Here is a 26,637-nt window from a genome sequence, read left to right as displayed (position 1 = left end):
TTTCTCTGAATCCGGAGGCCAGTGTCCAGGGAAATGAAGACACGGAAATTGTTGGATCTGGTTGTAGAGCGCCCTAGGGGGAGGAGAAGCTAGGGATAGCCCCAGAGTTCATTTTTCCCCAGTGTCAGGGAAAATCTCCAGGGACTAATGTCGGCAAAGAGTGGGGATCCCTGGAAGGAATATAACAGAGGCTGTAACCTCCATGGAGAATTATTCCTGATCTGCAGGCCCCCCGTCCCTTGGAGTCTGGCTTTCTGAATTTTTATTTTTAGAAATCTCGTTCTTTCATTGGCATGGAATGGCCAGTCCCCAAAGTAGCACCTACATCTTAGATATTTTAAAGGTAGACGGATCGATTTAGGGAAACCGAGCAGGGTTTTGAAACAGCTCACCTGCCTCCCCAGATACCTGATAATGGACGTAGGTGTCCCTCACTTGATAAATTAAAAACAGTTTACCAAGCCTATAGCCACCCCAACATGGCCCACCTCTCACCTGGCCCTGCACTCGCCCTGACTACAAACGAAAATATTTGATTTATTTTTTAACCAATACATCAGAATCCAGCTAGGAGGCTTAAAGTCCCCTGAGAGGTCCTCTTGGGGATCCACATATTGTGGGACAGCTTCAATGCCTTTCTTTGGAAAAGTGTCCAGCCCCAGGTCACTGCAAGCCACGTAGCCCCCTCTAGAATGTCGCCTCGGGATATTTGGTTCATTCACCGGAGGCTGTTGCCATGGTTTTGTCCTCCTGATTAATTTGGACATTGACATTTGCACAGGCTGATGAGTGGCTCCGGGAGGTGGGTGAGCAGTTGGTCGGGTAGCAAGGGAACCTGGCCGGGAGCGGGATGTTTGGAGCAGTGTTTCATCTCACAGAGGAGACGCCCTGGGGACTAGTTAGATGTCACCGTGCCCACGTGGCTGTCAGTGGCTGCCAGGCCGAGGGCTGTGTGCTCAGAAGAAAAGGTCCGTGTGTCATTGTTGGAGGGGTTGGTTTTCTCTTGCTCATTTAGTTCAAGGGAGCACTGACGAGCTCACCCCTCGCTCAGGAAATGCTCACAAACGCAAAGTTCAACTACTTTCTTGGAAGAAAAAAAAAAAAGAAGGAATTGGGAAAACAAATCTTTATGAGTAAGAATTGTGAGATCTCACTTGACTCACTACTTGGCTCCAAAATGCCTTCTGCTGTCACTAAAAATCAATTCTGCCCTCCCAAGACGGAGACGTGCCCCTCGGTTGCAGACAGGCACTTTAAAAGAATGGGCGAGAAGTGGCAAAGGTAATTCCCGCCCAAAAAAGAGCTTCCATACGTGTCTTAACAAGGCCACAGCTCGGTCCCAAGGTGACCGTTTTGAAAGAACAACACAGTCGAATGTGTGTGTTCCCGGATGTTTGTTAAAACAGCCTAGTGGCCTGTAGCTCCTACGCATTCGTTCATGCTTGGGGGGCCGGAGAAGTGGGGTGATTAATTCAAATCGGCAGAGGACCAAAGAGCTTACCGTTGTTGGACTTCGCGCGTGCGGCATGACATATAGATATCGGACGTATCTCATGGCATGTTTGCCTTCCTAATTATGTTTTGATTCAGCCAGCATGGAAATGAGCTGGCTGGCTGTGAGCAGACACCAATTAATGCCTGGGTCAGGCTGGTTCGAAGCTTTCTGGATATGTGGAGCGATGGGGAAGGTCTCGGGGGATTTAACATTTTGTACAGACAACGCGCTCGGTGCGTGATCCACCTGGGTAGAATCGAGTGTTGGCGGCAATCAGATTCATCAGTAGCCCAAGAATTAAACCTACCCCCCGATCCCCACCCCCGTCCAGTTCATTCTCTGTTCTGCCTGCTTGCCCCAGATAGTTCATGAATCTTGAGTACCAGAGGCTGCCAAGCAGGCAGCTTTTCATCTGTAGCAAGGGGGCTAATCTATATTCGCATATTAACCATACTTCCTGGTGAATTTCAATAACTTGGAAATGGGCATTTATCAGCCGGGAAAGAGAAGGCATGTTTAGTGCTCAGAACAAGTCTATAAAAGCATCTGTTTAAAAGAGACCCTCCAGCCAGATGCTCTGGGCCTGACTGGGGCCCTGGGCTGGGGCGGTAGCTGCACATTAAAATACACTTAGTTTGTCTTCCCAGGTGGAGTGAGCAGCATCTCTTTCCCCGCGGAACGGATCCGGCCCCAAACAGAAATTCCCTTATTCATAAAGCAGGACTTCCAAGCCAGTCTTCCTTCTGCCCACAGCCCCCTGCCCCCAGGTGGGGCTACTGGTTTAAGACTTTTCCCTTCAGAAGTCTTCATCTAGTAATTCCTATCACCTGTCACGCCATACGAGCCCTGTGCCATGTGCCATGCCGTACACGCCTACTTCATATGTGACTAGGCAGGCAGTCCAAAGGAGAGCATGTGCCACCCCTGTCCTGGCTAGATTTGTCTCCTTAAGGGCAGGGTCTACTCTCGTCTGAGTGCCCTCATCCTTTGCACCACTCCGCCGTATCCCCCTAAAGCACACACCTCCTGGCAGAGGACAGAGACAGTTCAAGGCAGGACAGGCTGGAACCCGGCACCAGGGGACAGTGTTAGGGGTGGGTGGCTCAGGACTCGACCAGCATACTACCCAGAGGTTCACGGGCATTGGGAGTCAGAGAGGCATAAGCCAGAGGCTAGGAGAGAAACTGATCTTCAGATTCCAGGAAAACCAGACACAGCTTCAAGTCCAAGGATCAGCATCCGGTTCACGACTGAGAGAGTCCACACCAGCATTTCCCCAAGTGTGGCTTATAGAGCGTTGTCCCACAGAATGGCATTGGTAAAAAGGTTTACAGGTCAAATAAATTTAGAAAACATTGGATTTAACAACATTAAACAAGTTTATTCAGTGCAAGGCTTCTCAGTCTTTAATAACTAGTCTGCATCCCATAAGGGGAAATGCCAAGTTCACTTAACCCCAGAGCCCTTTTATGTGGCTCTTCTGGCAGGACAAGGATTCTGCTATAGTCTCTTCTTATTGTTTTCTTCAATGCCCTGGTTCCCTGATCTGTAAAGTGAGAAGAATAATAGTCCTCATAGAGTTGTCGTGAAGAGTAAATGAGTTAGTATATGCAAGGCGTTTAGAAAATGCTTGGCACTTAGCATCAAGTTCAAGGTTTTATTCTTTTTATGATCGTCTGTATGTCTTTGTGTCTTTACAATTATTATTTCTGGCTCTTTCTAATCTAGCTCTGGCCTTCTTCACCACTCCAGACTTACCTGCTTGACATCCTCAGCCCCCAATCTGTTTCCTGTTTCTCCTGTCCGTGCGATGTTCAGTTCTCCTGTTCTCGAAGGCTTTACCCTCTCTACCTGGACTCCTCTTCAACTGCTCTTTCCTGTGGTCCCCCTGCTCCTCTGGCCATTGTTCCTTTGGTTCCTCTTTTCTTCTACTTTATAAACTTAGGTTTTACCCAAGAATCATTCCTGGGCTCTTCTTTATCTTGCTCAGTACCCTTGCTTTAGGAAGTCCTGTCCGATTTCAGAGCTGCGTCTGCTAACCTTGGTGAAGGCCAGTGGTACCCGATTAATTTCTCATCCCAGCTTCTCTCCTGAGCTCCATGCTGTCCAGCTAGTCTAACCATGTGCTGGACATCTCATCCTTAATCCCTACAACCCCTCCAACTCAGTGTGTCCACAGCCGAGCTCACGGCCTGAGCCCTTTGGCTCGCTTCTTCCTTTCATGTCCCCCATTTCTCTTAGGGACACAGTTATCCTCTTCACCACCCAAGCTTGATTCCTCCTGCCTCCTGCCAGGCCTTACCACTTGGGTTACCATCTTGCTCTGAACCCCATTTCCTCGTCTGCCTCTTCCATGATTCGCTCCTTCCTTACACCTTCATCACCTCGACACCATAACAACTTCTTAACCGATGTCCTGACCACGGTCCATTTTACCCTGTGCCGCTAGGTTTCATCATCTCGTGCCCTGCTTCAGAGCATCCACTTACTACTCCCCACGGAACAAAGTTGAGACTCAAGGCCTTTCACAATATCATCCCAGCTTCTCAGCTCTCCTTCTGATCTTGCTGCCGTGACTTCAGTTCACAAAGTCTTCACTACCATCCACCGAATTTCTCCACGGGCCTCAAAATGCCCCGCACATTCCTCCCCATCTCAATTGCTTCTTGCTTCTTGAAGTCACAGTTGCTCCTGCTGGAAGTCACCTCTTCCTCTTCTGATGTCTCTTACTGGAGGTTAGAGTCCTTCCGGACAGAATCCACATCTGACTTAGCTCTCTCTGTCTCTCATCCCACATACACTCTGCACAGAATAGTAACTCCGTAGATGTTCGTTAAACGAATGAATACATTGATGTATCGGTGGTTGGATGGATGGATAAGTGGTTGGATGGAGGCCACCTCTTTCCTCTTTTTGTGTCTTTTTTTTCTTTCACTAAGTGCCATCCCGTGTACCATGTTAGACAAGATTGTAGCGCCATGCTTATTGGCTTACGTGGCTTTCATTCTATATCTCGGATGTGGTACTCCCCATCTCGTGATCAAAGCTCTCTTAACAAGGTACCCTGGCTGAAAGTTCTCCAAGCAGTGTCCCCCTTTAAACATTCATGCCGTCACGATGCCCGTGTCTTCAAAATGGTACTGACACCAGCCAGCCCTCTAATTAAAGCCATAAACCTTTATTATCCCCAGTAATTTCCTTTAGCGTCAAAGTGACCATCTGTCCTCTTAATTTGGGCTCAGTCTGACTCTGTAGCAGAGTGACTCTAGTGCCTGGCATCAGAACGAGGGAAGTCAAAATCAGACTGACAGCTCTCAGAGTTCACCATTCCCAGGGCCCCTCCGCCAGGATTCCCATAGTTGAAAATCTTCACAGTGAAGCCTGTGCTCATGGTCTGCTAAGAATAGTAAGTGTTTATTTAAGTGAAGTGCATTTAGTATCTGGAGGAAAATATGAAATAATAAAAGTGACTTTTGTGATCCTACCTGCTGGGGTTTGAAATTTCCACAGCTACTGAGAGGCAAGTAAGACGCTAGTGATCAAGAGAACATGCTCCGGAAACAAGCTCCTGGGTCCAAATACTATAGCAGTCAAGGTCCATTCAGGAAAAAAGAAGCCACCCTAGGTATTTCAAACGGAGGAGATTTAATTCGGGGAGTTAGTTACGCAACCGTTGGAGAGCTGGAAGAGCAAGAGAGAACGCTGAAGTAACCCGGACACACGAAGTGCAGGACACGAAGTGCCACCGCTAGGATGCGGAGGGTAAGAGCGGAGGCTTATCCGACCCTAAAGCTGGGAGGAGCGGGTGCTCGGATCTTTGAGGAGCGGGTGTCAGCTGGCTCAAGGGAGCACAGAGGCTGGCTCTGAAACGCCCAGAAGAGTTAGCAGCTGGAGCCAAGAGCCACTGCTGGAGCCACACTGGCAGGAACAGGAAGTAGGAAAGAGGACTCCCCCCTCCCCCTGCTTTCCGGTCTCCTTCTGATGCCTGCTATTAGCAAAACCAGTTATCAGGGGCGGCCAGAGCCCAGCTGAGAGCAGAGAACAGAAAATGGCTGGAGCCCTAGCAGTAGATAAACCTCTGCTAGGTCTGTAACCCTCGGGCAAGCGGCTTACCTTCTGTGCTTCCGTTTTCTCATCTTTGAAATGGGAACAACAGTTACACCTACTTCATAAGATCTTTGTGAGGTTTAAATGAGCTAACACAACAGAAAGCACTAACACAACAGAAAGCACAACAGAAAGAACAGTGCTTGGTACATAGCAAGTACTCAAAAATTTTTACCAACTATTATTCTACCAGGATCTCAATCTGCTTCCCACTCCACTTACCCCCAATTACATTCATAATATAGTTATCCTTGCTGTGGATTTGATACAAGCACTTTATTTCAGTGCCTAACTCTGTGTGTGTGTGTGTGTGTGTGTGTGTGTGTGTGTGTTCATTCTTTGGGTGGTGGTTTCAGGAAAAATAGGGGTACAGACTTATCAGATGTGAATTCCAAACCTAGATCCGCCGCTTCCTGGCTGCATTTTAATCTCTATGAATTCCAACTTCCTCCTCTGGAAAAGCAGGCTCACACTATCTCCTTGCAGTATTATGAAATAAGACGATACACGTGAAACTGCCTGGCACCGAGTCCGGGACGTGGTGGATGTTCACTGCGTTGGTTTCGCCTCTCTCTTCCTCCCCGACTGAGCACACAGGGCCACGCCTCTGAGGAAGGAAGAGGGGGAGGAGACTTCAGGCTGGGGGACCAGTTTGGAGTGAGGGGTAGGAGGAAGCCCCCACTGGGACTCCCAGGTGGTCCTGGAGGCGGGGGTGGGGGCCCCGGGAGCTCTGTTTCTGTCTGATGTTCTAATGACTTGTGTGTTTCTGTGTCTCACGAGCTCACTTTCAAAGATCTATAATCTACGAATGTTAAACAGACTTTTTTGAGAGGAACTATTACATAAGATTGTAGGATATCCCTCTGGAAAAAGAAAAGGGGAAAGAGGGGTTCTGATTTCCGTCAGATACCGCTGGCATCCTGCTGCGACAGTGCCTGTGGGTAGAATGGGTGACTTAAGGAAGACGACAAGATGAGGCTTAAAAGCGTGGGTTTCGGGTTCAAGGCATCCTGGGTTTAAACCCTGACTCCACACTTGTTATTTGTATGACTCGGGGATAAAACCACCTAAATTCTCAGGCCTCAGTCGCCTCAACTATAAAATGGGAAAGATACCTCAAAGGGTTATTGTGAAGTTTAAATAACATGTGTGTAAAGCATTTGAGCAGAATGTTCGGCACATAGTAGGTGCTCAATAAATGGTAGCTATGTTAATCAGCCACTTAAAATAATTAGAGTGACCAGGTCTAGAAAGCTTCCTGTGCCGGGCACTCTGCTGGGTGCTCTACGGGCCTCACTTCACTGAGATCCTGTTACAGCCCGGTGAGGTAGATGCCAGGAGTCTCCCTGGTGGTGAGATGAGGCACCGTGGCATAGAGCAGTGAGCAGCTTCCCCAATCGCACAGTTTGTGTGTGTTGGAGCCGGAATTGGAACCAAGGTCTGTCCAACACCAAGGCCTCTGCTCTTGCCCACGAGAACGGTGTCTTATATGAATGCTAGGATTTTGACCAGGCTCAGAAGGACCTTCTTCAAAGTCCCTTACAAAATACCCAGAATTCTCTGTTCACCTTCCTCAAGGCGCCTATGATGTTCCTTGAGTTTTTAAAGCTTTTTCACTTAGACATGCATATTGCCCTAGGAGAGGGGAGACTACGCCTCAGAAACTAACGTTCTAGCGAGTTGTCCTTTCTGGGACGACATGAAGCGTCCCATCCCCTCAGCACCCACTGCATGAAAGTGGCGGTGAGAGGTGTTCCCGTGGGGGGCGGGGCATGCTGAAAGGGTTCCATGACCTCCTTCCTTCCAGCTGCAGTCTCACAGGGTTGGGATGCTCTGTATAGTCAGAAAATACCCCAAACATGGTGATCTTACAAATCTATCCAAGGGAGTTTCCAGTTTTCCATAAACCCTCACGTAAGCCCTCATCTCCTAAAGGGCTACTTTTAGTTCTAATTAGATCAATAGATGTGCGTTGGGCACCTTCCCGATGCCAGGCTCTGGACCAAGCTTCCTAACGTGTCTTAACTCACTGGATCCTCTACCCGGAGATGTGCCTAGGAGACTAAGGGCAGCAGGATGAATGAACAGCAGGACAGTTGGAAGTGACCATGGACCGCACGCTCACTCTTGGCCGGGCATTGATCTAAGCACATTTTACTTGTATTAACTCGTTAGCAACTATTACTACCCCCTTTCTACAGATGAAGAACCAGGGCACAGAGAAGTTAGGTAACTTATCCAAGGTCACCGAGGTGAGTAATTGGCAGAGCCAGGTCTTTAAAGCAATAAGATTTTTTTAAAAATAATAAGCGCACATAGGAATCTCTCCATGATGTGCATTGAAAGGATTGCAGTGCCCTTCAAAGTGTTTCCTTGGGAGGCTGCATACTTAATTCAGTGGTGCTAGCATTGCTGATTGGTTGTTGGGTATCTCTCTGGAGATGGCCATTATGGCTGATTCAGGAATTAAGTAGAAAAGGCAGCCTTAATACATTAGAGTCACACCTTGTTTTTGACACAAAAAAAAGCACTTCTGTTTCTCAGCCACTGTGTGTATGTGTGTGTGTTTAAAGAAACAAAGAAAATCAGAGAAACAACACAGAAAAGTGAAATAGTATCCTCTTAATTTTGCTTTGAACCTAAAACTATTATAAAAAATAAAATCTATTAAAATTTTTAAAAATAAAAATAAAATGGCCAAAAATATTTTATTTCAAAAATAATTTACACCCACATTTGAAGAATATTTATAATAAAAAAAAGATATAAATATGTGTCTTTAAAGAAACTTCAAGAAGAAAAGTCCAGAAGTATTTTGGGTAATAGCATCACAGTTGGAATGGATTAGAGCTGCTAGAATCTCTACTACAAAAGATTCTCTTTTGGATACATCATTTCCATGTTCTTTTAAAGATACTAATTTATAGTAATACCTAAAATTCCCCAGCACCCTGCCCCTGTTAGCATAGACATGCAGTATTCTAGCGGTTCACATGTCGGACAAAACCCACGCTGGCTGACACCTTTGGTTATCATTTAAAACCAGAGACCAGCTCTCTCTTGTCCTCTCTTGCCTTTTTTAAGGTCCTTACAACAACGTGAGATACTTTTCATCAGTGCCCACTCCCAACTGTGGTTAGGTTTGAGTAACAGAAGGCAGGACATTAGCAGTTCTCTGAATTACTGTGTTAGGAAGTTATCATGTGATTAAAAGAGATGACGTGTGTGAAAGAATGCAGGTAGCAGAGTATCAGGCACAGAGCGGGAACTCAGTAACTATCATAGGGAATCGGGCGACTCTAACAGCTTCAAGTCAGAGCATGGTTCGACCACCTCTGTAAGAGTTCAGCACCATGGTCAAGGACATTTCAAGCTCAAAACAGGACACTTTATGACCAAGACAAGTGGTTGAATTTCTGGCTGCCCTTGGTACACCACCAGCATCCTGAATCTGTCTCCTGTTTCTCCTACTTCCTGTCTCCTACTTTTTCTTATTTCCACCACCTCATATCTGTTTACAGTTTCGCATTCTGCCCGTCTTGGATGTGAGCATTCTCTCTAACTGTATTCGTCTTCTATGTCTTCCTCTGCCTTCCTGTCCCCTCTCCCTCCCCCTACACACACAGACACACAGACGCGCACACTCTCCTATTACTCCTTGGAAAACCTGCCCTTCCTGCCGATGTGCCCTTCTGTGAGGCCAAGGTGAGGACTACAGTGAGTCATTCTGAAGGGCAGAGTTTGGGAAATTGCCTGACCCCGCTGGCTCAGGAGCTCCTCCTGAGATGTCCTCCGTGGTCCCAGAAACATCCTAGTGGGGACAAATGAAGTGGCAGCCAGGGATGATTGGGGCCTGGAAGAAGGGGGAGAGCCAGGCAAATATTTTCAAGCTACATGACAAGAAGGACGGGTACAAAGAAGATCTCTGTTTGTTCATCTTTGTTTAGCCTTTAAAAAGCCAGATAACTGAGTCCTAGCATGACATCAGAATTTACATTTTACTAACCAAAATAGTCAAAGGCAAAAGAGAAGTCCCAAATGCCCAATGCCTAGGTGCCTGGATGGGGATGGTCAGTGCTGCCCATGTGGCAGGAGGAGCATCCTCACCCCTCAACCCCTCACATCACCAAGGTCAGCCAGCCCCTGGTCAGGGTGTCACGAAGGTTAATTAGGGTCTGGCAACACTTACACGTGAGGACTGACCCCAAGCCGGGCACCCCCAAGTGCTTTTCCTGTCATAACTCATTCAGCTTCTCAGGGACCCTGTCGGGGTGAACTGCTATCAGCCCCATTTAACAGATGAGGAAACCGAGACGAGTGAGGTTAAGGTCGTACAGCTTGTAAGTAGTAGAGTAAGGACTGATGACTTCGGAGCCTGTTCTCTGAATCCTACACACTTCTGCACAGCGCTGATTAAGCACGGTGCGAGACAGAACAGCCCCACATCCACAAAGGAGCAGAGCCCATGGTTTCGGAGGCTTGGCGGGATGCGTAGGCTCACTGTATTAGATTAAGGGTAAACTCCAATGGCCCCATCACTTGATTTACAGTTTTTCATTGTAAAAATTTTCACGATCCTGGTTAATTGAGAAATCTTGTTACGAAGGTGAAGTCTTCCAAATTCCCAAGGTTTGAGAGCATTGGTATTCAGCCCATGGGCCGGTCAGCTGTTTTTTTGTAAATAAAGTTTTATTGGAACGTGGCTGCTCTAGTCACGCATGTATTGTCTATGGCAGCCTCTGCCCTATAGTGGCAGAGCTGAGTGGTTATGACAGCCTGCAAGCCTACAATACTTACTATCTGGCCCTTTATGGGAAAAGTTTTCCAACCCTTTCAGCTAATAGTACTTTCATCCAACACCCTCTTGTCAACACAGGCTAGGAAAACCCCAGTGATCCCAGACCCTGGGCACAGGGTTCAGGGGCTGCTCCCTTCCCAGCCAGGGCAGTGTGCTCACAGAAGCCCCTTGTTCTCTGCAGGTCCCAAGGAAACGCATCATGTCTTTCGGGAAGTCTGTACAGCCCAGGGTGGGAGCAGGTGGGTGCAGATTATAAAGTACCAGCTCTGTGGATGATCTTTGGGTTTGATTCCTTCTGCTGGTTTGGGGGTCTCTGGTATGGCTTCAGCCTCAGGAGCCCAAATAAAGTGGCAGAGCATTGCAGTCAAGACAAATTTCCTGACCCCACGGAGGCTGCCGGAGGCGGCCAGCTGATGAATGGTAGAGGGAGAAATTCTCAGTTGCCGTCTAATCTGTGCCTGGGAAATAAATTGCTCTTGTCACTGGTGTCTGCCCTGGCCCTGCAGGCCCCCCTCTTCCCTGCAGAGCCCTCCCTGCACCCCAGCCCTGCTCTGCCAGCCTAAAAATGCTGCCTCAGGGAGCAGGGATGGAGCAGGCAGAGGAGGAATGAGAAGAACGTTCTGTCTGGTCCTCTGCAGCCCCCTTGCTGCCACTGGCCTCCCTCCACGAGCACGGGGAGGAGGGAGCTCCCTGCAAGGTGGGGCATGCACTGGACCTGCCGCAAGTCTTAGGACCTCCGTTCTCTTATCTGTAAAAGGAAAAGGCTTTTAGCGTGATCTCAAAAACCTATTATTCCACGTCCCTGAGACTGTGCTGAGGGAGGGAAAGGAAAGGGATTTGCACAGCTGAAGTCTAGAAGAACCCCAACATCTACACGTAAAGTGCCTCCATGTGCCGCAATCGCTGAGCCTAGAGTCAGGGCACATCTTCATGGGGACCCTTAGTGTGGACTCAGATGTTTGGGGTTATCCAGGCGCCCTCAGCAGAGCCTCCCCTAAGAAATTCTTTTTTTCTCTTTTTATTTTATTTTTTTTTTAATTTTTATTATTATTAATTATTATTGTTATTATTTATACCTATAGTACCTGGTCTTCCTGGGTGGTCTCCCATCCAAGTACTAACCAGGCCCGACCCTGTTTAGCTTCTGAGATCAGACAAGATCGGGCTTGTTCAGGATGGCATGGCCGTAGATCATGGACTGTGGCTCCGCTAGGGTGTGAACCCAGCACTTCTGCGTGTAAAGCAGATGTGCTAACTGCTCCACTATGGAACCACGTCCTCTTTCTCTTTTTAAAGGAATCTTTACCCTCTCCCCCCCTTAAATTATCTATGCTAGCTACTTTTCTCCCTCCCTCCGTCTCTCCCCCCACCCCGCTCTCCCTCTCTTCTCTCTCTCCCCCATCTCTCTCTCTGCACACATGAGCGTGCACACACACACAGACACATACACTCACACACACACCCTTCTGTTCCTGGGCTTTTCACAAGGCTCCCTCAACTAGTGGGTTTATCCTATGAGGCCCTTTAGAAATAAGAGCTGGTGAGACAGGCCCTGCCAGCAGCTTCTGCTTGAAAAAGGACTTCTCTCCAGAACAATAGGGAGAGGAGACCTCCTTGCTGGGACCTAAACCTTCAGAGAGATGTCCTATCAATAATCTGAGAAGACAGGGATAGACAGTGGCTGAGATCTGGGCTCAAAGCTTTCTCTGGATGGAAGAAAGAACCTCCATCAGCTGACAGCTGACATCGAGTCAATCCAGGAAGGCCTGATGGAAGAGGTGGTATTTCAGAGCTACCTGACTGAGAAAGGAGAGCTCGTTTGTCATAGGGCAAGGATGGAGAAGGGGGCACCTCCCTGCTGAGGCAAACATAATCACAGTCTCATCCTGGGAACTAAACTGGATCTGTCACTGTGATTTCACAGCTGCAGCTCGAGGATGGGTAGGGCTGGGCGGGAACCTGGGAGCCTGGGTCATCCATTAGCAGCAAGGACAGAGCTAAATTCCAAGCCAGGGAGCTGGGGGCGGGGAAGCCCAGGATGCCGCAGCCATGCTGCAGATTCCGCTCCCATGCCCAGAACGCCTCTTGCCCAGTGTTCATCTCAGGTAGAGCTGTCCGTGGCCCGGTTTTCATGAGTCACCTAACAAATATGAGTCAAGCGCCTGAGCTGTCAGAGGCAAGTCCGACCATGCTGGCCGGGGCCAAAGCCCGGCGTCCGCGTTTATTCGCTGCGCGTCCTCAGTTAAGCTACTTATTTACTCCGAGCTGCCTTTTTCCTCATCTGTTAGACAGAATCACAATAGCTGCTTCTTAGGTTTTTTATGTGGCTTCGGTGAGACAATGCGTGATCAATAAAGGCGCTTATTCGCCACATACTTTTTTGAGTGTCCGCCGTGTTCCAGGCACCGTCGTGATACCTATTGTCGGTAGCACCTGAGACTGTGAACTTGTGTCCACGGGCGCCGTAGCTGCAGCAGAATAGCTCCGATGAAGTGGTCCCCTCAGATGGTCCCTGGTTGTCCATAGGGTGCTTTCCCAGGTGAGGAAAGGCTTTCCCACACCTCCTGCCACCTTGGCATCGTGGGGTGAAGGAGCTCTACTCCACACCCTCACCTCATCAAATAGCACCCACCTCCCAGGGCGGCCGTAAGGAGCACATGACTTTACATGTGAAAAATGCTAAGGACAGAGGTTGGTGCGTGATAAAGGCTCAACAGTCGTTTGCGTTGTTTTCGTGGAGCTCAGCTCTCATGGAAACTGGCCTTTGTGGTGGGACAGTCCTCTGGCGCTCCCTCTCCACGGAGGAGTGAAATTGTAGCATGCAAGAAAGTGGGGGGTGGGGAAGTACTTCCTAACTGGATCTTGTAAACGCTCTCTCCTATGGCTTCTGGAAAGCACTGTCCAGCCTCCAGTGATATCCAGAGACAAAAGAAGGCAAATATTTCCAAGTAAAGTCCTAGATAGTTTCCCTTGCCACGTGGGGGGAGAGGGGGATGGGCACTGTCCCTCATGGTCTCCCCAGAGGTTCCAGCTGGGCTCAGGGAGAGAGGAAAACCCCAACTTGCAGGGCCTCGCGGAGTCATCCCATCATTCACTTCCTTCCCATCGGCACCAATTCCAAGTCCCCCACTGGCACGCCGCGGTCCCTTCTCGTCTTAGATGAGGTAACGCTGAGGCTCAGGTCCCCTGGATTGCTTCCCACAAGGCCATCGTGCAGGCTGTGCTCCGGCAGGGCCTCGGGAGAGCAGGAGCTACGCAGGGGTCAGCACTGTGGCTCGTGACTGTGCCGTCTGATTTGTAGCATTGGTGCGTCAAGGCCTCGTAGGTCATGCTAGGGAGTTCGGATCTTCTAAAGGAAATGAGGACCAAGACACGTTTTTCAACAGGAGACAGACATGATCAATTTGATTTTTTGAAAGGTCATTCTCTGCTGTGTGGAGAAAGAACTAGACATGTGTAGGAGGGAGGAAGGGAGACCAGTGAGAGGGGTATGGCGCTGGTGGCCGCAGAAAGCTATGCTGGCAAGGTGACGTTTGAGCAAAGATCTGAATGACGTTGGCCGAGTGTTTATGCCAGGCGGCGGAAGGAGTAAGTGCAAAGGCCCTGAGGCAGAGGGTGCCCAGTCTGATCAGGGACCAGCAGGGGCGCCCACGTGTCAGGGGTGGAACTAGCCAAGGGAAGGGAGGAAACACCGAGGTCAGGGGGGCCGTGGAGAAATGGGTCCACGGAGGCCTTGGAGTGGGGTGACCAACAGTCCCAGTTTGCCCGAGACTGACACTTTTCCCAGGATGTGGGACTTTCTGTGCTCAAGACACCAAAACCAGCCTGTCCGGCAGGCACAATAGACACAGTGCTTAGGGTCCACGATACTTTTAGACGCCCACAAAAATGTTTTAATTTTAATTTTTTTAATCAGAATGATAATAATATGATAATTTTTTAAATCAGAATGAATATGATAATAACGAATATATCATAATCAGTCCAGTCGGGATTATCTTTGTCTTTAGACCAATGCAGTGGTAAAGTCTACTTTTTAATTTTTACTTTTTTTATGGAGGAAGAAGACTATGAAGGCAAAGGGTCCACAGAAGTCACAATGCAGCCCTGCCAAGCAGGACGGGTAGTCCCCCTACTGGGTAGGCCTTTGGAGAGACTGGCGCTCAGGGTTGGTTGAACTTGCCCCCATTTTACAGAGAAGAAAACTGAGACCCTGAAGGGTCAAGGTGAGGTCAAGGTGGTGGGTTAGCCTAGGAAAATGACGAGGGAGAAGAAAGGATAAGGTGACGTCAGGAAATCTTCTAGGAGCGGAGTGACAGGACCTGGCACTGTGTGTGTGTGTGTGTGTGTGTGTGTGTGTGTGTGTGGGTGGGTGTGTGTATTTGTGTGTGGGTGTTGTGGGGCGGGGAGCGGGGACAGGATGGAGGAGGCGTGACCCTCAACTTGGGCAGCCATGTGTTTGATGGTGTCTTTCTCTGTGATGAGGAACGTGGCAGCTGGTGTGTGACCTTGGGCAAGTCGGGTAACCTTCTGAGCATCAGTTTCCTTATCTGTGACACGAGGGAACCAAAAGATACCTCCTAGCATTATTGTGAGAATCAAAAGACTTTTAAAAATAACCCTAGTAAAAGTGCTTGGTGCATAGTAAGTGCTCATAAATGTAAATTGGACCTTCCCAAAGGTCCAGTTTATTTCATGCATTCATTTATACATTCAGCCACCAAATATTTAGTTTAGTACTCTTTCTTTATGAAAATTCTATTCTAGGGGAAGGGACTGACAGTGAAGAAATAACATCATAATTTACTGGGGTGAGTATATATGTTTTTAAGAAAAATCCTGTAAGAAAATGAAGAGTCACAGAGGGCTCTTTAGATAGGGTAATCAGAGGGAGCCTTCCAGGGAAGGCACGGGTGGGCAGGCGAGTTCCCCTAAAGCTGGGTGGCCCTTCCACTGAGATAGGGGGCATGCCTGGAGTTCTCTGGGTACCCCTGAATGGAGCAGAGCAGAGAAGGCTGCTGGGGTCCCCTGAAGCCCCCCGCCAGGTGTAGATTTGCTGAGACAGCAACAGTTACCAGCTGTGCTTCCATCAGAGGCTTGCGGCACCCCACCCCGCCCCCAGTACGTGATAGGCATTTACTTTCCATACTGTCCTGCTGGCAAAGAAGCCCCTGGCACTCAGCCAGGAGAGGAGGCAGAGGGCAGCTCGCCCCAAGAAGGCCCCTCCATCAGCCCATGGTCACACAGCTTCTCCTGACCGCAGCACCTGGGGCCCCGGGCACCCAGCAGTGGCACATTAGGAATCTCGCAGACTTTCTGTTCCCCTTGATGCCGTCCCTGCACAGAAGCCTACCCTCTCTCCTGGGGGGGGGACCCTCTCTCCTGGTGGGGGGTGGGGGGAGTGGGCGGAGCCCCGAGCCAGCGGGGCATCTGTGAAATGGGGGGTGACGGTAATAATAGTAGGCAGGCAGGGCTGCTGGGAGATTTACGTGAGGTGATGGGTGTGGAAAGCACTTGGTAAACTTTAAGATATTATACAGATCTTCTTAACAATCTGTAAGTGAATCCAGGAGAGAGGGCGCAGGATGCGCCAGGAACTGGTGGAGGCAGAGAAAGTTAAAGAAGGGGGCGTGGCCACGAAGCCCCTGGGACTGTGACCTACACAAAAGGCTGTGTGAAAGGCACATGAATAAACATAAGCCGCCAGACTCCTAACCGCCTTAGTTGTGCCCGCTAAGGAGGTGGACAGGCAGCTGCTGGCTTCTCCCAGGCAGGAAGGGCCCCTCTCCCTGCGCTGCTGAGCTGCCGGCCCAGGGTGCCTGGACCAGGGCCTCCCCTCCCTCCTCTGCCTCCTTTGGGCCCCCAGCCCCCTCCTGCTCACTTCCGTGCCCAGCAGAGCAGTGCAGTCATTTGGAGCTTGGAGCCAGGACTTGCCAACAAACAGGGACAGTGCTGGGACAAGCTCCGAGCTGATGAGCATCACCATGGAAATCGGCAGGTGGGGCTGGCAGCGGGCTTCCTAGAGCCGACCCCAGGCTAGGCGGAGGCTAGAGATCCACACTGAGGGTCTGGCCAGAGGAGGGCGGGGAGAGGCTGCAGGCGGGGGGCCTGGGACTGGGGGGAAGCATCGGTCACCTGGCAACCTCCTCCGATGCTAGCCAGGCTCGTTGCACACCCACCCTACGTCTGCGCTGTGCAGACAGCGTCCCCCTCACGTCACCCCACGTAGTCCTCGTCGCAGGCTGGTGGTCAGTATGACACTTCACAGACAAGAACACGAACTCCAAGAGGATAAGCGACATCCCCACAGTCACACACAGGCCAAGGTCCCGCGGCTTCTGAGACCCAGTCGTGTGCTCCTTTTCCTGAAACTTCTGAAAGCGCCCACCCACACCACATCAGTGCCCTCACGGGATCTAATGCAGAACAGAACACCCTCGCTGTCCCCTCATTTCTCGTGCTGAGTAAGGTGGGAGTGAAGAACCACCCCCCACCACCCCCAGTGAGTTATTCCCAAGGGGGCGTCCAGAGCGGGTGGGCCAGAGGGTACCCTTCAGGCCTACTTGCCATCCTCCCTCCCTGCATTCTGTCTCCGGCCAGCTTTTCCAACGGGAGCCCTGCCAGCAGCTTGGACAGACAGAGGAGAGTGAAATGGAGGTGTGTCCTGCAGGTCACCTTGGACTGGCTCTGTCCCACACCGAAGGCCAGAGCTCCTCTCAAGGGGGCCCTTTCGGCATGATTCTCTTTCCCCGGGTTCTGGTGCCACTTCCTTCCTCCATCTCATTGGCCAAGGCTTGGTGACAGTTCTGCCTTACTTGCCTTGCGTACTGTGCTGTCCCTCGTGGTTTCAGCGGACCTTCCTCATGCCTCTGTAGGGAGACCCTTTACCAGCCTTCCTGCTTACCCTCATTGGAGTGTGCCGTCTATCAGAGGTGGGAGATGCCGAAGGAGGTCATAGAGAAGGTCTAACGTGAGATGTATGGTCCTCCCAGACCCAGATGGGGAGAAGAAAGCTGACTCTGGCCCACTCTGCAAGAAATGTACCTCCAGCTTCCCGCAGTCCCGGAAGTCTGGAAGAGGACCCCAGCCGCCTCCTTGCTCCTACATGCTCCCTCCCATGCCTGCCTGGTGTGTGGTCATTAGCATAAGACAGACTCTTTGCTCAAAGAGGACCTTCAAGATGCCGCTAGGGTGTGAAAAGTAATTACAGGCTGGTGATTAGAGTCACCCCTGGACCTCACTTGCTGGAACAAACCTCTGACCTTTGGAGGGTGGATGAGATTAGTTTGCTTTTGGATAACAGGCATCAAAAACTCTACCAGGAGGGAGACAGGTGGGCTTGAGGGCGGATGGGGGCGGAGCAAACTGGGGAGGCCTGGAGGCTGCTCAATGGGACACCCTGCGCAATGCAGGATGCAGGAGCAGCCCAGGCCTTGGAGCCCTGAGCAAGGCAAGCGAGAGAAGGCAGCATTCCCGCTCCTGCAGGCGAGCGGGGGCTGCACCTCTGGTTCTGAGGTGTCAGTCTGGGTTCAACCTCAGCCTGACTTCCCCCATGTCCCTAAAGATCTTGGCTTCACAGAGTGGCCCCAAAGGTGATGAGAGCAGCCCACCCTGGAGACTGGACGTGGGTGGGGTGGGTGGCCAACCAAGGCTACAGAAGTGACCACAGACTCTGCCTGTGACATGGCGTCAGGGACTTAACGGGCTCCCGAGAAGTATTAGTGGGATTCTCCAGGTGCTCCAGAGTTTGCTCATGACACAGACTGGGCACGAGTCCAGCGTCAGGAGGCCAGGGTCCGAGCCCCAGCTCAGCAGCTAACCGGTGGGTGACATAGGCTGTGCTTTTGGTAGCTCAAGGCCTTAATCCCCTCATCGCTGAAGTGGAGGCGACGCCTTCCCTGAGATTAATGAGTGTGGGCATTTGCAATAGGGGAGGTGTTTTAGTAGCCAATAACAACTAAGCAGAGTTATCCGTGCCACAAGGGAGATGCCCGTATCCTCACCCTTCACACCCACTCCCGAAGAAGCAGCCTCCACCCACTGGCGGAGGTCAGTGTCTCACCCTTCCACGCCCCCTGACCCCTTCTGCCGCCTCTCTCTCGCCTGCATGCTCACCAAAGCCACTCTCTAAGGGGCCCTCCCCACAGCCGAGGAGGAGGTCTGGTTGTGGCTGAGGGACTCTTCCTGATGCCTGCATCTTCTCAGGGCGCCGCACAAACACGTCCCCCAGCTAGGGATGCCAGATTTAGCAAATAAAAATACAGGACAATAAATACTTTTTATTCGTAGCGTAAGTGTGTACCAAATATTGCATGGGACATAGCTGTACTAAAAAATTATTCGTGTTGATATGAAGTTCAAATTTAACTGGGCGTCCTGTATTTTATCTGGCAACACCACCCCCAGCCAAGAAGGCTCCCAAATAGTCAGCTGCCTGGTGACTACTCTGGCGAGTGGCCTTGCTCTGAGCCATACCACCTCCTGAGCCGGAGGCCGTGCTTCGGCGTAGGGAACATCGGGGGTGGGGGGGACCTCCTGTCCTAACGGACCCCCTGTACTTTTTCTGCCTCAAAGGATCTTCGATCGGTATTCTATTCAGATATTTATTGAGCACCTATTAGGTGCCAGGCACGGTTCTTGATGCTGGGAATACAACCACGAACTAAAGAGATAAACACGCCTGCCCCATGGAGCTCACACGCTAGTGGGGAGCAGGGGTCAGGGAGACGGGAGCACACAGTGCAGTGTGTAGTATGAGAAAGGTGATCAGGGTCATGAGGAAAACGCAGCAGAGAAGGCGGGAGTGGAGGAAGCGCCAGGCGGGGGAGGGTAGAAAGGGGGACCCCGGCAGGCACGGCGCCTCTCGTGCGCAGTGGTGGGAGCAGCGATACCACTTGGGGTGGTCAGGGACGGCCCCTGAGAAGCTGCGAAGTGAAGGGAGCGAGGGCCGGACAGGGCGACGCAGAGAGGGGGTTCGCCCCCGATGGCTGATGCTGGCGGCCAGGCCCAACCACCGTGCGCTTCTGCCCCCCGGGCCTTGGCACGGGGCGCTCCCCGCCTGTCCCGCTCACAGACACGGCTTCGTTCCATCTCCACATCAGAAAACCCCGAAGGCAAGTTTTATTATCACACTTTTCCAGAGAGGAAAGAGGAAATGACCCGCCCGAGGTGCCGATGCTGGGACTCGAGCCTGGTTCTTCCGTTCCCGTGTCCCCGAGCATAACGGGGAGCATGCAGGTCAGGCCGTCCGGGTGGCCTCGCACAACTTACTTAACTTTCTTACCCTCAGTTTCCCCTCGTAAAAGTGAGGTTAGTGTTATTAGCTGCCCCATAGCATTGCCATGAGGATCAGCAGGTAAGACACGTGAGGTGCCAGACGCGGCACATTCACGCCGTCACTATTATTCTGAGAATAATGCTCCACTCACCGCAGCCCCCGGGGAGGGCCAGGGTGACGCAGTGTGGAGCCCAGGCCCTGGGACAGCAGAGGACGCGGAAAGGGAAGATGTGCCAGGCAGGGGGACGGCGGAAGGATGGCCACCGCAGGCAAGCCCACCTGCACGTGAGAGGAGGGGCAGATGCCGCTGAAGCCGAAGTGACGCCACTGCGTGATCGCAACTACACGGGTTCGAAGTTGTGACTTCAGCAAGTTTTCTTTTTCTTGAGGCGGCGCTGGCTCATTTTTTATGCGTGCACAGCCACTAATTGCGTCCCAGAGCACGCCCCGCGCCTGCTGGTCGGAGGTGTGCCGCCACATGCTTGGCGTGTGCGTAGTTAGCCCCACGCGACTGCACTCCCCTCTGTCTGCATCGTGGATTCGCCTTCGGTTTCACTCGCGGGCAAGAGTCCCACAATTCGGATTTATTAAAATGATTACCCTTAAGCGAGGTGCTGGGGACAGAGCCCAGCACCAGGCCGGAAGCCGTCTGGGCTGGCACACGCAGACCGCGCGTGCCCAGCTCTGAGCGTCAGTGCCCTGCCCGTCCTTACCACCTCCGAGAAGGGGGCCCCAGCCACACCACACCCCAGCCACACCGCACCCACCGCACCCCAGCCAACCACCACCACGCTATTCACTCAGCGGATGGAGAAGGGCACCCAGCCACCCAGCCACACGGAGAAGGGCACCCCAACCGCACCCCAGCCACACGGAGAAGGGCACCCCAGCCACACCGTATGCTGCGGAGCATGCCACAGAGAGCGCAGAGCAGCCTGAAGGTGCTGAAGCCGTTTTCCCAGCATCTGTAATTTACTGTCCCTGGACTTGCTCCTCTGGTCCAGCCCCCACCCTATCTTCTCCCTGCCAACTTTCTTCCAACTGCGACAGCCACGGACCCCTCAGGATCTCTTTCCAGAAGAGTGCTTTCGGCACCTGGAGCAGGGACTTAGACGTAGCCGGCACCTGATTCATATTGAGCAGGAGGCGGTTCGGAGGACGAGAAGACAGGGTTGCTCTGCTAACCCTGCGGGCCGGAGACCTGAGCCTGTAACGCACGAGGTCCGTGACCTCCACATACAGTCACATATCCAGGCAGCAGCAGCTATAAAGATTGATGGGTCAGGTGCTCTTGGGGCCTTAGGGATAGGGACAAGAGGAGGTTATGGGGAGCCAAACCGAGGAGCCGGCATCTTTCTAAACTGCCCTAGCACTTCGCTCTTACCAAGTGGGCAGTGGCACTTGGCAAGACTGTTCTACGAGGATCTTAGAGCCACGTCACTCTCGTTGCAGGGTCTCCACGAACTGTGAGCCGCTCCTGGTCCCACAGCCACACACATGCACAGCTCCGGTGGTGAGCGACTCCACGCGCAGGCACCGAGCACTCACGTTGTGCCAGACGCCCTGCTAGGCGCCGGGATGGGGCATACAAAGAAGAACGAGAAATGCGCCTGGTCCCCGAGGAGCTCGCGTCTAGTGGGGAAGACAGATTCGTGAACAAGTGGTTGCAGTACGGCGGGCGTGTTTACAGAGGTTTGGACAGAGAAGGGAGTGATGAAATTTGCCAGGAGCCGGTGGCGAGAGTGTCGACATTTTCCCTGAGTGCAGATGAGTTTGGTGCAGAACCGGAGCACCCACCGCCGTTCCCTTTATTCCCCAGAGGTGTGTGTGCACGGCTCTACGGAGCATCCAGGCTCTTAGAAGATGTGAGGTTCCCAGCGCTCTGGGTGGAGCCTGCACTCCACAGGCAGAGGCTCACATTGCACCCAGCGAGCGTTTACTGAGCACATACTGTACAGCAGAGGCTGTTCTAGACTCAGAAGATGCCAAGATGATTAGACATGATCACAGCCCTGGTCTAGAGGGGACACGGACAGACAGACAAAACACACTGTGAGTCAATGGACTGTGTCCTTTGCAAGAACAGCCTTTTCGGGGTATAGAGAGGAAGGAACCATTGCTTATGGGGAGAGTAGCAGCTCAGGGAAGACTTCCTAGGGATGGAGTATCCAGGTTCAGTCGTGAAGGATGATTAGGAGTTTCCAGGTCAAAAGCAACAGGTTGTAAAGTCGGTGGGGAAGATCGCATGGACATAAACAGTTGGACGTTACAGGAGGTTGACAGCAACACAGATGAGAGAGAAACAGGCATCCCAGCGTGGAGGACCAGCCTCCCAGCCACCACATGACTGTCGTGGAGAGCAAACCCTACACAGGCTTTTCTGCACGTGAGAAACACGCTCAGTTCAGCCTTGGCGACTGTGGCTCGAGCCCCATATGGATGTGTCATGGGGCATTGGAACATGAAGCCGGCCTTCTGTCCCCAGTGATGTCGCCGGTCACTTTCCCAGTTCCTAGGCTTCCTAGCAGTTAAGGACAAACATGGGAAAGTCATCTGGTGCAGTGGCTCCCAGCAGCCAGTGACCAAACCAGCTGCGTCAGAATCACCCGAGGTCCCAATGAGCACACAGCCCCTTGCCTTCCTCCTGGAGGCTCCCATTCAGTGTGCCCAGGCTGTGACCCACGGCCTGTGTGTTTTAAGGTCCCCAGGGTGATTGCGATGACACCCACTGATCACGTGTCCCTACCTTGGTTATCTTTCACAATAAGGGACATGCTCCAAGGGGGGTGAGGCCTGTGGGCTGGCTCTAGGGGGTCTCCAGAGTGTGCTGCAGCCTCCAGGGATTCCTGAGGGAGCAGAGGCTTGGGAGATGTGTCCCCAGGCACACTGGGCAGGGGGTGTTAGGGTTGCTACTTATCAGGTTGGTTAGTGACTGATGAAGATGCTATTTTTAGCACTCAGGCAATTTGGGCTTCTCTAATCAGGGAGCAGGGAACAGGCCAACTGAGGGTGCCAAAGGATTTGAAATTTTACACAGAGCTTGTTAGGACTGGACCAGGGGAGGTGACATTCTTGTGCAGGGGTCGGTTGGAGGAGAATCAAATGTTTTCCAGCCCCACAGAGAAAAGGACAAGAGGAGAAGTCGCTAGGATCGAACAGGGAGGAACGTAATGTGATGGAGAAAACTTATGGGTTTCTCTGGTGCGTTCCCTAGAAGAGAAGGGGGCTCTCTTTGGCCTTCAGAAAGGCAAGAGCTGAGTCGGCGGGTGGAGGGGTGGCGGTGTCCACTGGCGGCCACAAGGCAGGTCTAATAGAAGATATGGAGGGCCCAGGATGAGGAGTCCTGGCGCTGGGGGGTTAGAGCACCAGACAGGAAATCTGGTCCCTGAAATAATGGACAGAGGGACCAAAGGGACCTCATCACGGAGGAGAAGAGTCCAAGCAGGGAACCAGGCCACCGCGCCCTGAGGGTCAGCAGACAGAGCGACTCCAGGCTGAGCAGGGCTCGGCCGGGCTGAAGGACGGGCTCATGGGAGGAGGGCCGGCAAGGACACCCTCAAAGGCACCGCGGGGGCTGTGGGGTTGCCACGCCAGGCGGCAGCTCGGTCAGTCTGGGCCAAACCATGTGAGCTTCTCCTTGTCCAGCTTTACCTCCGACTTTCCCCATCACGTGTGCTGGGGCCCCTGCCTGCAGCTGCGGGCCAGCCGGCCCTGGCAGAGGGAGGCTGGAGGACGCCGCTCTCTCCGTCCTCGCTCCCCAACTGCTGTGAACAATTAAGCCCAGGACAGCCATTAGCGAGCGCTGAAGGGCCTGTATTGATTAAGGATAATTATATTTACTCTTTAGCAGTGTGAGGCCTGGTAGGAATATTTTTTTTGTTAATTTGCTGCTGCTTAGCCTCAGGAATGGGGACTGATATGCCAACCCCCACCTAGATCACTCCTACACACGCACATGCACACACACGCACGCGCGCGCGCAAACACACACACACACACACGTCTTCACTGTTGCTGAATTACTGGGTATCATCTAAGGTCCACGGCCTTCTAGGCTGTCCTTCCTGCAGCTTTTGTTCCAGAAAAGAACCTGGAAATGGTTGAAGGAGTTTTATTTTCTTTGGGCTATTTTTATCTTGGACGAGGGACACGGAGGGGCCCAAATTGCAGCAAAATACAAATGCACATACACAAACACACTCGTACACTATTTTCTCCCCTCCTCCCCAATAAGTATATTTTTAAAGCCTAAATTCTGGGAAGAAAAGATACAGAGGTGTCTCTTCTCTGTCTCTGTGACATAAAAACCCAAATCCTGCGAGGCGAGGCCCTGTGCCCCCTCCGTCACCTCGTGAGAGGCACCTTTCCCACCTCAGTCCCTCTGGCTCCCTGGACGTGCCTCCCTCCTCCCTCGCTCTTGACGTTTGATTTCAGCGTGAGCGTGAGCACGCCTTCGCCTGGTCGCCAGGTCGTAAGTGACTTCCTTCCTTCAGTGAACATTTACTGAACTGGGCCGGCCACCGGCCCCGGGCTGAGGACACTGAGGCAAAAGGTGCCGTCTCTGCCCTCAGGTGGCTGACGGTCTAGTGAGGGAGACTGAAGTGAGCACCACGGGTATCACACACGCCCCGGGGTCCTGGGCCCCAGGCTGGAACCCGGCATCCAGCTGCTTTATCACCTGGGGCAAGGAACCTCTTTAAGACTCAGTTTCTCGAGCTGTAAAATTGAGATGGTTCGAGGTGATAACAACACTCACCGTTGTGACAGACAGTATGTGGGATGAGTGTGACGTGCTCCACCGTGCCTGGCACGTAGCAAATGCTCAGTAAATAATAGTGGCTACGCTTAGTGAGTGTTTACTATATGCCAGGCTAGTCTCACATAGACCATCCCATAGAGTCCCCACGAGAAACTCACGAGAAAGCAGAGGCACGAAGAGGCCAAGTGACCTAACGGGGACGTGGGCGGGCTGAGATTCAACTCCAGGTGGCCTGGCTCCCCCGCCCCTACACCTAACCACGCTGCTGTGACACCGGCTCCCATTCTTCTGTCAGCAGCTGCAGCAGAGAGTGTCATGAAGGAGACACAGAAGAAAGGTGCCTTACATAACCTGGGGGAAGTGACGTCGGGGAGGAGCCCCTGGAAGGAGACAAATGGCCCTCTTCTGCAGAGGGAACTGAGAGTTCCGAGGCCCAGAGGTGAAAGAACAGAGTGTGTTCAGAGAACAGCAGATATTTCAATCTAGTGGATGGTAGTGAGGGTGACCATATATCCTAGTTTGCCTGGGACTGTCCTAGTTTATACCTATTGGCCCAGCTTAATTATAAACAGGCCCTTGTTCACTCTCAGGCAATCCCGGTTAGGACGATAAATTATGTGGCCACCATAATTCTAGCCATGTTGGGACTGGAGAAGTAAAAACAGGCTTCGCCTACCCACCCAATGACTCTGATTTTATCCTGAAGGACATGGAGACCCACTGAGGAATGAATTATAGGGAGCAAGGTTGCAGCCAACCAGACCTTTAGGATGCAGCGGTCCAGGGGGATGGTGATGTTGAATTATTAAGGAAGTAGAATCCACAGGCTTTGGTTACAGAGAAGCAGTGGGTTAGTGGGTGAGGGCATGGATTCTGGTGCCAGGCTCTCTGGGTTCAAATCCTAGGTCAGCCACTTTTTTAGCTAAATTTCTCCATAGCTCGCTTGCATTACGTAGAGTTAATATATAAGGCAGTTATAAGCAGTAAAAGCAGGGGTGACTCGGCCACTGAAGGGCAGCATTCCTTGAGCTGGAGAACAAGAGGGAAGACACAGGACGGTGAGGCCCGTTCGGGATATGCTGGATTTGAGGTGTCAGAGGTGAGAGCAGAAACCAGATAGCAGGACATGCCAAGCCCTGCGTGTAAGGGAGGTGAAGGGATCCGAGTCATGATCAGAAAGGCAGGAGACAAACCAGGGGAGAATTAGTTTCCAGAAGCCAAGGGAGAATTGAATTTCCATAAGGATTTTCAACAGCGGCCAATGTGAGGTCAGGCAACGCAGAGACAAAGCTCTGCCGGATCTGGACGAGGAGGCCATCAGCGGCCTCGGTGGGCACATTTCTCTGTAAATGGCAGGGATCTGTGTGAATGGAAGATGGAAGTGGAGGGAACGCGTGTGGAGTGCTTTTAAGAAGCTTGCTGCAGAGGAAAGGGACAATGGCCATAGCAGGTGCAGGGTCAAGAGAGGTGTATTTGTCTTTAAGGAGCAGAGCCTTGAGCTCGGGAGAGAGCAGTAGAGATGGAGAGGTTGAAGAAGATGTCAGATAAAGGTATAATTGATGGAGCAACGCCCTTGAGAAGGTGGGAGCGGATGAGGCGCTGGGCATGCTGGCAGGATCAGCTCAGATAAGAGGAAGACAGCCTTTTATAGTGAGATGGAGGGAGAGAGATAAGGATGAGTGGGGACACAGATAACTTTGTGGGGGCCTGCCACATGGGCAACCGGCACTGTTTTCCCTGGAACATCGGATTCAAGACCTCCAAAGAAGGGACAGTTGGGGACTAGAGGGGATGCTATTGTTAGGGTGATCCACATGGACCCTGTGGACACCTGGGATGATGGAGCCTGGATTGGAGTGAGATAAAGTGCCACTGGTTTTCAATGAGAAAGCTGATGAATGATAGAGACCAACAAAAGAATAGAAGTGTATGTCTACCATCAAAGAAGCAGGATGCTTTTTAAAAATTTGACAACAGAGGAATAATTTTGAAGTGGCATTGGTTATCAAGGAGGGGCCTTCCTCCGTCCTGGAAAAAGGAGCATCTCTTCCTAGACAAGTCTGCAGGGCCTCGGTGAACCCGAAGGCAGAATCTGTGCCTAGTTTGCCTTTGCCTCGTTTTCCTACCCATGTGGCATATTTAAGAGGTTGTTTAAAATGTTGGCTGGTTGAAAGTAATGAAAGAAGGAAGGAAAGAAAGAG

The 26,637-nt window shown here is 51.7% G+C and overlaps 1 protein-coding gene and 1 pseudogene across 3 annotated transcripts in view; one reads left to right on the top strand and one right to left on the bottom strand.

The window, feature by feature from the left end:
- Positions 1 to 26,637, top strand: part of KCND3 (potassium voltage-gated channel subfamily D member 3) — a 202,996-nt gene that overhangs the window by 105,475 nt on the left and 70,884 nt on the right. The window lies entirely within an intron of this gene.
- On the bottom strand, positions 11,474 to 11,592 carry LOC120585276 (uncharacterized; annotated as a pseudogene).

The sequence above is a fragment of the Pteropus medius genome, unplaced genomic scaffold (assembly GCF_902729225.1).
Source record: "Pteropus medius unplaced genomic scaffold, Ma_sr-lr_union100, whole genome shotgun sequence".
NCBI lineage: Eukaryota > Metazoa > Chordata > Mammalia > Chiroptera > Pteropodidae > Pteropus > Pteropus medius.
The sequence above is the reverse complement of the archived record's forward strand: the minus strand, read 5'-3'. Positions and strand labels throughout refer to the sequence as shown.